Source organism: Sinocyclocheilus grahami, unplaced genomic scaffold, assembly GCF_001515645.1.
Source record: "Sinocyclocheilus grahami isolate Dianchi unplaced genomic scaffold, SAMN03320097.WGS_v1.1 scaffold282.1, whole genome shotgun sequence".
Classification (NCBI taxonomy): Eukaryota; Metazoa; Chordata; class Actinopteri; order Cypriniformes; family Cyprinidae; genus Sinocyclocheilus; species Sinocyclocheilus grahami.
In genome coordinates this window covers 556,589-570,858 of record NW_015505461.1, presented here as the reverse complement: position 1 = coordinate 570,858, position 14,270 = coordinate 556,589, and the positions used below count along the sequence as shown (strand labels likewise).

Genomic DNA, 14,270 nt, shown 5'->3' with positions numbered 1-14,270 from the left:
TTTTAATGTTTTTGTCTCGTCGCTCCGGCCGGACAGGGCATCACACTATGTTAAGGGGCATAACATTTCTGTCACACATTTGAGGTATTCTATTCGGCCAATCACAATGCACTGTATAGCTGGCCAATCAGAGCACACCTCGCTTTTCAGACCGATGAGCTTTGTAAAAATCGACACGTTTCAGAAAGGCGGGGCATAGAGGAGAAACAATAATGTACAGTATGTGGAAAATAATGTGTTTTTTTAACCTTAAACCGCATAAACACATTTCATTGCACAAAATAAACAAAATAATGTTCTTTTTAGTAGCATCATATGACCCCTTTAATGTAATTTCTACTTAAACTTGTATGTCATGTATTTAAATATGTTTGTAATTACAAATTTGTTATGATGATATTGGAATTTAGTATATTCAGAATTCATATGTAGAATTTTATACAATATTTAAATCTCTAAATGTAATTTTGACTGGCACATTACAGTTAATATATAAACAATAAACAAGTATTTAACATGTGATTTAGTATGTTAGCTCACACATCAAAACAAGTGTACTTTAAAGCATATTGATTTAATATGTACTTTAAAGTAAAAATTTGACATTAGTACAAGCTGCACTTTTTAAAAGAAACATAGTCATGAAAGTGTACTCTCACTTACATTATTTCATTAATATTATATTATCTACAAGTGCAGTTTTTTTGGTTTTGTTTTAAATAAACTTTTAAGATTTATAGTACACTAAGTGTACATTCAGTACAATTAAGTGCAAATAAGCTTTTTCACAAGGGACTAATATGACTGGATGCTTCAGCTCATTTGAGTGCTCATAAATGTAAACATATATTAAACATATTTTTATCTGTTTTGATATTGTAAAGCGACCTAGAGTTTGCAGAAAGACGCTATTTAAAATAAACTTATTATTATTAATATTATTATTATTATTATTATTATTATTATTATTATTATTATTATTATGTCAACATGCCATTTATTTCTTTAGGTGTACAGCTATGACTTTGCAAGCATTTGTATCATACCATTTGTCTATTCATATTGGTAAACAAATGAAGCTTTGGACTGAGAGATGGGTTAATGTGTTTGGACATATAGCACATACAGCTCAGAGCATTGACTGGTCCATCACACGATACAAACACATGTAAAATCATCTGCTTGTATTCTGGAAACCTCTATCAGAAGTGATTTTTCCTCATGAAGATATAGAGTGGACTTGGAATTCTGTGAAGGTCACCACATCTAAACATACCTTCCCTTTTCTCTGCATGTGGTCTGCATTGTGGTAAACTTCTTTTGTTGGTCTTTCTTTTTGTTTCTCTCACGTGCATGTGTGTGTGTGTGTGTGTGTACATGCTCCAGGGGAACATGGACAGATTTCTCATCTGTTTCAGGGTCAGGATTTGATAAGCCCTTTGGTGACTGGGATGGACTGACAGTTTGTAAGAAAGCGGGTCATGGGGGGCCTCTCCTGATGGCCACTGATGAGCATAATTAATCATTCATTATCATATAAGTTAATTACTGGACTGCCTGCTTTCTCTTCGGAAAAGGCCCTTCTGGATACCAGTTCAAATGAGGACAGATTCATTTTTTGACCATTATTATTTTTGCCATCTTGCCTCATCATTAGTGTGATGAGGAGACAATAGACACCGTGGTATTGTGACATCGGTAGGTGCCATCTGTGCCAAAGTTATGGAAGACAATGCACACCCACATATGGTGGTGGCTTCAAGACGACACACTTGTCCTCTCCATTTATAACCATTTCTGTCCTATCTCAGAAGAAGAGAGGACCATGGGATAGAGAGGGGAAATTATGATTTGAAGAGCATTTATTCTGTTTTTCACAGAGGTACACCATGCAGTGCGATGCTACGCTAAACGCGTGCCGCTTTCACTTTTGTGAAGGGTTAAAACACATTGTTCTGTATGCATGAATGTTGTTAGATGATTTATATGGTCATTAATGTTACTGCATCTGTTTGATATTATTTTGCACCCTCCCCCTATTAGATGTATATCCTCAATGACTGCTGGGCTTTTTAAGACATACCCATCTGCTGTCTCACACCTTCTAATCTTTGCCCTGCACACCCCCTCCAATACACACATGCACACACACACACCCCAACAGCAGATCTGTTACTCAAGATGGTGTGTACAATCCGGATATGCAAATATGCAGGCCTTAAGCATAAACATAAAACATCTAAAGTATATTGCACTGCCTATATTTGCTTGATATTCATATAATCAATTATATGAAAAAAAACATATATTACACATTCTTAATATATATAGCTAAAAAAAATTAGAATCCAAGAATGAGCCACAACAAGGCTAGCAAGAAAATCGTTCAAGATGGCATGTATTTTAAATCTATTTATATCCATTCATTACTTAAAATAATTCAACCTAGTTAAGATTAAATTAATATAATAATTCAGAATTTATACATGCAGTGTCTTGACAATTGACAACAAGGCAGCTCACTAGGTTTTATTTGGAACTAGCTAAATATTTATATTTAGCTATAGCTTCACCTATAAGGCTCTGTTTGGAACTTACAGAGCTTATATTTATATTCAGTTATACCTCAACAACAGTGAGTGTCTTTCTGTTCAGATTTTTTCCGAAGTCTAACTACTTACAATACAGGTTATTGTAAAAATCCCTACAGTAAATGTAAGCTATAAGAACACATGACTGCCTTTGCCTTATTGAAATTTGTTGGTTCTATAACCTACACACACACACACACACACACACACACACACACACATATACGTTGGGTTTCCATGATTTATGGAGACATTCCATAGACATAATGGTTTTTATACCTAACTCAGGCAGATATGGCAGATTTCCTCTCAGACCTATTGGTTAATGTTGATTAAGGGCTAATTGTCAGAGACTTTAACATTCACGTTGATAATACTAATGATTCGTTAGGATTCGCGTTTACAGACTTAAAGGGATAGTTCATCCAAAAATGAAAATTTTATGTTTATCTGCTTACCCCCAGGCCATCCAAGATGTAGGTGACTTTGTTTCTTCAGTAGAACACAAACGAAGATTTTTAACACAAACCGTTGCAGTCTGTCAGTCTTATAATGGAGGTGAATGGGAATCACGGCTTTGAGAGTAAAAAAAACATACACAAACAAAACCAAATTAAACCCTGCGGCTCGTGACGATACATTGATGTGTAAAGACACAAAACGATTGGTCTGTGCAAGAAACTGAACAGTATTTATATAGTTTTTTACCTCTGATTCATGCAATGTCCGAACTGTTCGAACTGTCCTGAGTGGTGGCGTGTCCTCCTGAGCGTGTTCTCAACAGCAGGTGTCGTCTTCTTCTTCTTGCTTTACGGCGGATCGCAGACTTATAAGTGCATTACCGCCACCTATCTCTCAAATGGACCATTGACACTCTATCTACAATCTCAATTAGGAGTGTCCATGGTCCACTTGAGAGATACTGAATTCAGTATTCAGAAATTACTGAAAGAGTTGTTACATGTAGCAGAAGAACTTATTAACGTCGTTATCTCTAGGTCACATCCAAAAACCCTTCAAGCTAGCAGTTATTAAGCCTTTTATTAAGAAACCACAACTAAATCCGGCTGGCAAAATACTGGCAAATTACAGACCCATTTCAAATCTTCCATTTATGTCTAAAATTTTAGAAAAAGTTGCATCTGCTCAATTGTGTTCCTGCAAAAAAAACAAAAAAAAACAATTAATGTACTTTACTGTACTTTTTCAATGTACTACTTTGGTAGAATTTGAAGTCACCGTTTAGAGTATTACTTGAGTAAAAGTCTTAAAGGTCACATATTTTACACCTTTCTGGAATTATATTTTAAGTCTTGATGTCCTTAAGAATATATATTTGCGGTATAAGTACCAAAAACCATCTCAATATATTTTTACAGCTCTTCTCTTAGGAGCTCTGCAAAGAACAGGTCGATTTTGGCCCGTTTAATTAATATTCATGAGCCTCTCTTCTGATTGGCCTGTTGTTTTCTGAGTGATGCACGGCCAGGCCAACTTGAATGGAAATGATTCCAGATTGGCGATTTAGTATTTGGTTTCTGTATTCTGTACTGTATTTTCCTGCGCTCAAACCCGCCAATCTAAAGGATCAAACGCCATGGCATTTGAGGTAATTTATGAATTAGCATAGACTTATAGTCTAAAGAAAACAATTTGTATCTGTTACTATTATTACATTGTATACAAACTTTGTTTTATGCTTGTTATAGAGTGTGTGACGTCACGGCGACCGTCACTGCCCTACTGTGCAATGATGTAGTTTTCTGACATCCAGACTGAACAGAGTTTTCTCTACATGTTTCCGTGTTGTCTGGGGGTTTGGCAAAAGGAGAGTGGGACTGTGGGCAGTGCTCGGGATGGTGACTGAAGGCGGTGACTGAGTAGTTCTGACGTCACCTTTTTATGGAAGTCACAACGGTTCATGAAAAACCACAGCTACTTTATGCAGGCTGTGTGCATTTGACTGTGGATTGACTGTTTTGAAACTTATATGGTAGTTACACAGCACCTAGACCTCAATTATCATGAAAAAAGCCGGAAATTTCAGTTTTGACAATATGGGACGTTTAAAGTAGCCTATGTGATATTTATTGTACTTAAGTAAAGAAAAGTATTTTTTAAAATCTTAAACGTACTTAAATATTGAAAGTAAAAGTACAAGTAAATGCAAAATGGAAAAGAAGCAAATAAAAAAAATATATAAAAACATGTTCATACACAGCTTGAGCAGCAAGATTGTGTTCAGTTTGAACTCTTTCTTCCATTTTGTATTTTTGGGTAAGAATAAGAAGCACTTTATCTGGTACTTAGTGTCTTTCATTCCAACATAAGAAATAATTTCTGGAATCTGCATCTGAAATAGGATTTAAATGTATTTACACAGTTTAATGTATCTCAGAAAGGACATGGATGCATTTAAACTGCAGTTACAGATGCATAATTAGGCCTAATGTTTTGTTTTTAACATAAAACGTTGAATTCTGATATTTGAAATAATTTAAAACATGAAAAAAATTGTCTAAATGTGAAATTAAATCGCCAGTAGGTGGCAGCAAGTGACTGTTAATGAGTGAGACATTGAGATTCAATCGATTCATTCAAACGGCTGATTCATTCAGGAACAAAGCATTTGACTGTGTTAATGAGTGAATCACTGAATCATTTTTATCAACCGATTCGTTCAAAAAGCTGATTCATTCAATAAGTAAACACCGTCCATTGCTCAGAGACGCAAAAGTGTGCTGTGTGATCTTTGTTTGGAACAATTTTCGTTGGCAAAATTGAGCAAAAACAAGCAATATTATGTCTAAAATGTAAGTCAATTATTGCTTTACTGAACTTGTATAAAAGGATTATTAAATGTGTTATCATGCAGCAATACGGTAATATCATTTCAGATATCTGCAGAAAAACGGTACTCTTTGTTTTATATAGATTAAGTTAACTATATTAAATTATATAAATATAAAAAGCATACAGAAGCATTTTTGCCATCTACAATTTAGAATGTCTGGAATTTTGAGTTTTAATAGACTAATAAATCAACGTGCGTGCACTCTGTGTGTGATTTCGTAATAGCCAACTTGATAGTGTCAGATCGCACATCATTAAAACAACACTTATCATATTATCGTAGATGTACTGTATATCGCATACCCCAGACTCGACTTGAGTGGAAAATAAAACATCCGCGGTTGTGTACGCACTTGTTTGCACATGAGCAAAGGTGTTTTTAGGAGTCTAACTTGCAGACGCTAGACCACTGATTCGTCAAACCTGCTTTCCTGCAGTCCGTGTTCTTCTGATTTCTGACTATTTTGTAGTAAGTAACGAATATGCTTCGGGGAAATGTATCGGAGTAAAAGTATACATTTTAATTAGGAAATGTAGTGGAGTAAAAGTGAAAGTTGGCAGAAATATAAAAACTAAGTAAAGTACAGATACTCCCAAAAAATACTTAAGTACTGCAACGAAGTATTATTACTTCGTTACATTACACCACTGGCTACAGATAGTCCAAAATGCAGCTGAGTCCTTACCAGGTCAAGAAAATATGATCATATTACCCCAATGTTACAATCTCTACACTGGCTACCTATCAGTTACAAAATATGACTAACTTATAAGACTTAAATGGTTTTGCTCCTGCATACCTAACCAGTCTTCTATCATGCTACAATCCATCATGGTTACTGAATGTGCTCCTCTCATGTTAATTAGGTTAATTATCTGAACGTGCTCCTCCCGAACTTTGTTAATAAAACAATTTTTTTTTGCCTGGTTTAAACAGCAGCTGCGCTAATTTTTTTTATCTATTTGCTTCTCTTTTTCTGCCACCGGATGGGAATCCTGAGGTAACTAGGAATTACACAAGTTTCAGTCTGGATCCAGCCCTTATGAAGATCTGAGATGACCAAACACCTGAGAAGAGAAGATGCCAACCCCTCCGAGGACCTCAGACGATACCAACCCTGAACCAACACACATACTGTACCAAATGTTCCTATAAGTTTGATCACAACATATAATCATTGCTGTTAATAGTGTTCACCATTTGTTTTAAATACATGTCGTTAACATGTGCATAATGTTTTTCTGTACATATCTGTCATATAGTCATCACCCTGACATTGTCACCACTGATAAGCTTGTCCTAAATGTAATGTTGAAACACTCATTGTCGGTGAAGCTGCCTTGCAATGATTTGTATCGTGAAAAGCGCTATACAAATAAATGTGAATTGAATTGAATTAAACCTACCACTCACGCAAAACTTTCTGCTTGTTTAGATTTTCAAAAAACTACATTCTGTATAATTCAATCTAATTTCAGAGTTGTCTGGCCCCTGATCAATACTACCAGATGTTTTATTTGTATTTATTTTTCTGCAATCTCATGTTAAGCTGCTTGCAAAAGTAAGATGAACTTTGCACTGAGTAAATATGATGGATTATAAAACCACTCATATGATTTTTTTGTTTAATGTTACAAATGTTAGTGTTAAAATTGTTACAAATTTTTTTTGTCTATCATTGTTATACATATTTTGCAATTTCAACTGCAACACAATGAACATGTTTTTGCTGCTGTTTTATTATCAAAGGCAGAAAATCACATTGAAACAGCAGCTATTATGTTTAGTAGAATGTTCAAAAACTGCAAACTACAAAAGCAAGCAATACCTTGAAAATGAGTCATATTTTGCTCATAAACAGCTGCAAATAAAAAGGGTAACTTTGGCATTACGTTCTCTGTCAGTTGACATTTTTCAAATTTATTTTAATAATCTGCTAAAATACAAATGATCTTTTTTATTTGTGTATCAAGTATTTTAAGTGTGTTAAAAAATAATAATAATAATTTGCAAGACACTTTGCATTTCCCTGTTCTGCTGCTTTAATGTGAAGTCTAAAATCAAGAAACATATGCGAAAACTACAGATTAGTAAGTCCTATCACAATAAAAATAAAAGAAGGGCCCTGCACCTTCACTTTGAAATATGCAGTGCTTGAAGACTACATGTATTTATTCATATAACTCACAGCCTTTTGCGATTTAGTAATCATACAAGGTCATAGCACAATTGTGGTTTTAATTTGACTAATTGTGCAGCCCCAGTTTCTTTAGCTATGTTAGGCAAGGAGGGTAAATCAGCTTTTGTTTGACCTGGGCTGACCCCTCACCCTATGCATGTGTTTGTGTGCAGAGAAGAACCCTAATCCTTGTAATTCCACAGAGTCGAAGGCAGGGGCTACGAGCTGTTCAACATGATTACAGAGAAAAAGAGCTAAAGAAGAGTAAGGGGAGAGCAGAGAAGGGGGGGGGGCAGGAAACATGACAAAAGGCTTACTTGCAAGACACAGGAGGGCGAGAGAAGGAAAAAAAAGAGGATGAGGGGCATGGCATAGACAAGTAGACCACTGGGAGAAAGAAATCCAGAGAGCAGAGGAAGAGGCTGTGGGCTGTTTGAGTTCCATGCTTATCTTTCTCCATCTTGCTCTTTCTCTGTATCTTCACGCTGTCATAGTCTCACATCTTTCCGTTTCACTAAATAATATCTGAAAATGAAGTGTGCCACAGAGCGGGATTAATTGGCTTTCAGCATTCATAATTAAGATGATGCCTCAACATGCTGCCTGTGTATTGTCCTCCATTAATTTTCGATTGCTCTTGTCATTTGCACATTATGCCTTTGCAACAGCAAATGAAAGTGTGGCATACTCACCTTCCCTCCCTCACGTGTTGCTACCTCTTTTGTGTGTAATGAGAGATTTATGCTCCACAGCTCTATGCTAAGGTGGTGCGGCTAATTACTAGAGGAAACCAGTGAGAATCGAAGGGTTTTATTGATTTTTGGTGTCAATGGCAAACAAAACATGCACTGGGCAGGTTGGCGTTGAAAATGGTAACATTCAGTGTGGCAATCCCACAGAATTTTGTGGTTACTCCTGAAGTCAGTTCATTGGATGGACTGCATCTTTACATGCAGTAGGTATTCAGTTTCTTACAGTACATGCCGAACAATAGACAGAATTATTCTGTCTTGCTGTGGGCAATGAGTAACATTGCCTCCCACTTTTCGCACACCCTCCCTGTTCCCTCTATCCCACAGGGCAGTCCTGGGACATCTTCAAGAGGTTGAACCTCTTTTTTTTTTCTTTGCTTCAGAGGGTCATCTTGGGCATTGCTGTCTGTGAATCACCCCCCCATCCCCTAGGGTCCTGGCCGTAGATTGGGGCAACGTGCGAAGTGAGACAGCTGGGAGCTTTCTGACCTCCAGACTTCACTGAGCTTGAGCCCAAAATCCTGTTGCCCCCCTTGCTACTGGACCAAGCAAATGACCAATCATTTCACACAACACTGACTCAATGTTCACTTTCTTCTTATCTTTATAATACAAACTTCATGTCTATTTGACAAATGTGTGTGCTTACACTTCAGCCGTTGTCTCCCTCATCATATTCATCTGAAAGGTATAATAATTTGCCCCCTAAAATATCCCCGCTAGCTGCAAGACCCTGTCATGCAGTGCTGGGCACGTATAATTTAATTTGAATTCATTATGCTCTTCTGTTAATATATTCATGACTTCCAATTCCCCGCGCTGTCCCACCACCTGGAGTGTCCTCCGTGATCTGTGTCAGTTCAGCCCCTCCTTTCTGCTTGGGCCCTTGGGGGCCATGAAGGGGGGTTAAGGCAGAGGTCATAGCGGCCCCTTAGTCCCCTCTGTAATTAGGCTGCAGTGGAATGTGTTAGTAGGACCAGCTGGGACCATGCTGGACCCTCTCAGAGGTGAAAAGAGGGAGGGTAGGGCACCTGCACCCCAGTCTAATAAGAGACAAATAGAGACAGTAACAGGATGCAGGGGTTCCTGGGGATTTTCCTGGGAGACAAACACACAGTGATCAAAGAGAGGCTGTGGAGTTTGAGAGTTATCTGTACATGACTTGAGATTGTGAGAAAAAACTGTATGAAGGGTAAACTGAGGCAGGATGGAGTCTATAGAGAAGCTAGCATCATGTTACCTTAAGGCTAGGACACACCATGCCGACTGTTGGCCGTCGGCGAACATCTGTAGGGCTAGTTTTTGCAGTATGTTCCACATGTCGACGGCAGTTAGCACTTACTCGAGCATTGCAATACGCAAATATTTTCATAACAACATTAACCACTTAAAATGAATAAAGTTGTCAACATAACTGATATTCAAAATGGTAAGCAAGCACTGCTTTGTTTACGTTTTGTAAATCTGCGTATATCCTTGTTTACATTTTTCCTTTCGAATGATGAATGTAGACTATCAATACCTGCTGATTTAGACAGTTATTGATAACACTTTATTTCGATAGTCCACTTTAGACATTCTATTAACAGTAAGTAACTGTGCAACTACATGTCAACTAGCAGTTAGTAGAGTATTAGTAGACTGTCTGCTTAATATCTTCTAACACTTTCTTTGTCAACATTCTACTAACCCTCAACCTACCCTAACAGTCTACTCTGAGAGTTACAAAGTTGATAATGATAATCGGCTGGTTCCAGCTGGTCTACATGGTTGATTAAATAGACTACCAACTGGTGGGATTGGGATTGAACAAGTAAACCATCTTGGTCAAGATGGTTAGGATTGGTAGACCAACCTGGATTAGCAAATTACATATTCCAAAAAAATGAATCTGTTCTGATTTAGTTTGTCCAGAAGAGGAAAGGGGAGAAAGGGAAGAAAACAGAAAGCAGAGCAGAAATGTGCAATGTGTGTGCTTGAAGTAAATTGTCTAACAAAACCATTGAAAATGGTAAGTACTACCTTATTGTCATTTGTCGCATGAAAATGACTTGTTCCTTGGAACAAAATCTTCCATATACATGTCAGTTCTAAAGTTGTGTGTGTTTGTTTGGACAGTAGTAGGGTAACGGAAGGCTGTGGGGTGTGGTGTAGTCAGTAGGAGATATCACAGACCCCTGTAATGCAATAGAACAGTGGAGCGGCCCAACTGACATGACAGCCCATAATTACCTCTCATTTACTGTCATTAACAGACAGAGAGGCTGCTCATATAGGGCAAGGGCTCGATTAATGATGCAGCCCCCATCATCTCTAAGACACACACACTTTTACACCCTTCAGAGATCAAACATAGATCCAGACTGAAGCGTTATAAATGCTTTATTACTGATTTATAAACTGATTATAAATGGCATAATGCTGCCTTAGCTGCTCAGTACTGTTGCTAGTTTTGATATTACTCCTCAACTCCCCAAAGGCTTTACCCTACAGCTACTGGAAATTTATACATCATATCCTGGGGCAATGTTTTCCTTCTCATCTGCGGGCAGAATGTGTGTGCTTGAGGTGAGGTCAAGGTTTTGATGCTTTGCATTCTTCTTCATCTCACCTCTTCCTCCTAGTTCTTGTTCTCACCATTGTTGGTTCTCTGTACTCTCCCTCTCATTCTCTGAGGATGAATCTCAAAGTTGGTTTTATGATAAAATATTCAGAAGACAGGATCTTTATCATCTCAGAATGAGATAAAAACAAGAGGGGAAGTGTGAGCAGTACAGAGAGCAAGAGTAAGTCCAGAGAAAAATCCTTCTAGCAATACCAACTCGGTCAAGCTGTTTTTAGAATATTTTAGCTGGTTTGTTTGCCAGCTTTAATCAGTTTTAGCAAGATAGTCAACCAAGCTGACCTAAGCCCCACCTGTCTGTACTGTACAGTCCAAATAATCAACCATGTAGACTAGCTGGGACACACCTACAGTATATAACGCCCTATAAAACCAGCTACCAGCATAAACAACTTTTAACGTTTTTTTTGTCCCCCAGTAGGGTCTTCATTTCTTTTTACAATTCTCCACTTCTATATTTTCTCTTTTCCACACAACCATGTAGACTAGCTGGGACACACCTACAGTATATAACGCCCTATAAAACCAGCTACCAGCATAAACAACTTTTAACGGTTTTTTTTGTCCCCCAGTAGGGTCTTCATTTCTTTTTACAATTCTCCACTTCTATATTTTCTCTTTTCCACACACCCCATCTTCTTACTCTCATTTAAGCCGATCTTTATGCTACAAACTATTTGTCAGTGTTGATGATGAATCTGTTTATGTGTAGAATGTACTGATTTCCCCCGAGTGGGGTCTTTCTTTGTCTTGCTCTCCCTTATATCTTCTTCAAATATCCATCTATCACTCTATCATTGCCATTGATCACAGAATGAAGTGTTCTGTTCTAAATGAATAATTTGACGGGCCCAGTTTATCATCCAATTTCTTCAATGGCATTCTGGTATCTCCAGAAATTTTGTAATGCACTGTGGAATAAACTTAATCCCCAGATCATCAAAAAACATCTGCCTTCTATGGAGCCCTGTACATGACATGCGGGAAAAATAAAAATAAAATAATAAATATATATATATATATATCATTGCAAAAAATTAAGAATTTGCTCCCGTGACTTTATTCATGGCCATGATTTAATAATTTGTTCCCTCGTTTTAGTTAAATCATAGCAACGATTTACTAATTCATTCCCTCGTGTTAAATCGTGGCCATGATTTACTAATTCGTAAAAACTAATAAGTACAATGTGGCAACAATTTTCTAAATTGAGGAAACATTATTAAATCGTGGCCATGATTTATTAAAATGAAGGAAACAAATTATTAAATCATGGCCACCATAAATAAGGGAATTATTACTTATATTATATTAAATTAATTATTAATTACGTTAGTTATTATTTATATTAAATAATTACTTTAGCGTTTAACTCAAATGAGATCTAAAAAATGAGCAGCAGTACACAAATTTCCCGTTTTGCTCAGCCAAGACTTCAAGTTATTTATTTATTGCTTTTAATTCTACTCCAGGCCAAATTTCAGTAACATTGATGTAAAATGCCAAACCAATGTTGTCAGTTGGTGCATTGTAAGTCTAACATAAAATGCAACTGATATTGCATGCACAGTCTGCCTTGGTTTTTAACCATAATCATAAAAGACAGAAAATCATTCACAGTGTACACCTGCCTAATGATTGAAACAATGGAAGAAAGAGGAAATCATAGGGAGCATGACATGACATGGGCTGAACATTTCTCCACATGAGTGCCCCAGCTCAACATGCCTGGTACACATCAAGACATTAATAGAATTAGCAAATTATACTTTAAAGCTAGAGGCATGTTTTGTGGCTGATGTCTCCTGGATGTTTGATTATGGACAAGCTGCTGAAATTCCAGCAGCATCTCCAGACCTCTGCTGGAGGTGGTGAAAGAGGCAGCTATTATCAATTAATCTTGCCGTTCCTTCCTCTCTCTGAGACTTGGACCATATGGTCCTCTGTCAGGCTCTGCTTTTAATTTACTCATTGTGTCTGCTGTGAAAACAGACCAAGTCTTTATCTGAATTGCTGATTTAATTAGGAGCGCCACAAGCAGTGGAGGAGACGTGCACTCCACTCCGCTCACTCAGACACATACACACACATAGTATGGAAATCAAAATTCTTCAGTAATCCTTACAATATCAGAATCCAACAATCAATAATAGCAGCAATAACAGGCTGGAAGGACTGGACCTGATGAAGAACATAGAGAACACTATGGCTGCATATACAGACGGAGCTAATAGACCAACAAGAAAATAAGAAAAACCTGGGAGATAATCAAGGAACTAATAAAGAGACTACAAAAAGAACAGGAAACAGGAACAAAGCAAAAATACAAAACAAGAGTCCAAACAGACAGAAGGGATATGTAACACCCTGCAAGACTTGCAAGAAATCAGCTTTTACTTTTACATCTTCTCTTTCCTGTTTAAATAGGCAGTTCTTTGACAGAATCCCAAGCTTTAAGCTGGTTTTACTGTGTGTAGCATAATAGTAGGAGACAGTGAGGACCCCAGAGTGTTTATTATGTCAAAGGTGATCCAAGAGGCAGAGTGGAGAAAATGTTCTAAATTGTTCACTATGGACAGTTTTGCCATCGTCTTCTGTCACTGCCTTCAGTGAATTCAGAGTGGTTCAGACTTGTTGAGTTGTGTGAGCCAGTGTTGCTACCTAATCAGACCACAAAAAAATGCTATTATAATGATAGATAATCTGTGGGGCACTAGAGATTTAGAGTGCTCCCTCAAAGCATTTGTAAATTTATATTTTGTTTACAATTTTCATCACAAAATGTTGCTCACCAATGTCTAGTAGTGAAATGAAGAAGACTAAACCCAAGAAAGGTGATTCGCCAACTTGCGCAGGTGAACAACTAGCTGAGAAGTTGTCGTCTAATGTAGGCAAGGCTGATGGTGATATTTGCATGGCCCCAGACTCAACTGTTATTCTATCTGCAATTCAAACTATGGTATACAACTATAACAGTATGAACGACAGATTTAATTAGCTGGAAGTGACTTTATCTCAGCTGCAAACAGCACTTTCTGAAACCACCTCGCGTATTACAGATCTGGAGGGTGTTAAAGCTGATCCGCATTTGACCTGATCTTGAGGCCTCTTGTCAGGAAATTCTTGCAGCTTATAAGGCCCTTTGTGCTAAACTGGATGATCTCGAGGGACGTTCTCGACGAGAGAATATAAAGATTGTCGGGCTACCTCAGAACGTGGAGTTTCTGTACCATCAGGGGACGTCCGTTTAGTTCTGCAGTAAGTCCGTTTT

The 14,270-nt window shown here is 37.4% G+C and overlaps 1 pseudogene; it reads right to left on the bottom strand.

Annotated features, from left to right (window-relative positions):
* Positions 1-9,696, bottom strand: part of LOC107600358 (acyl-CoA synthetase family member 3, mitochondrial-like) — a 120,041-nt pseudogene extending 110,345 nt beyond the window's left edge.
* Between the last annotated feature and the right edge of the window lie 4,574 nt (positions 9,697-14,270).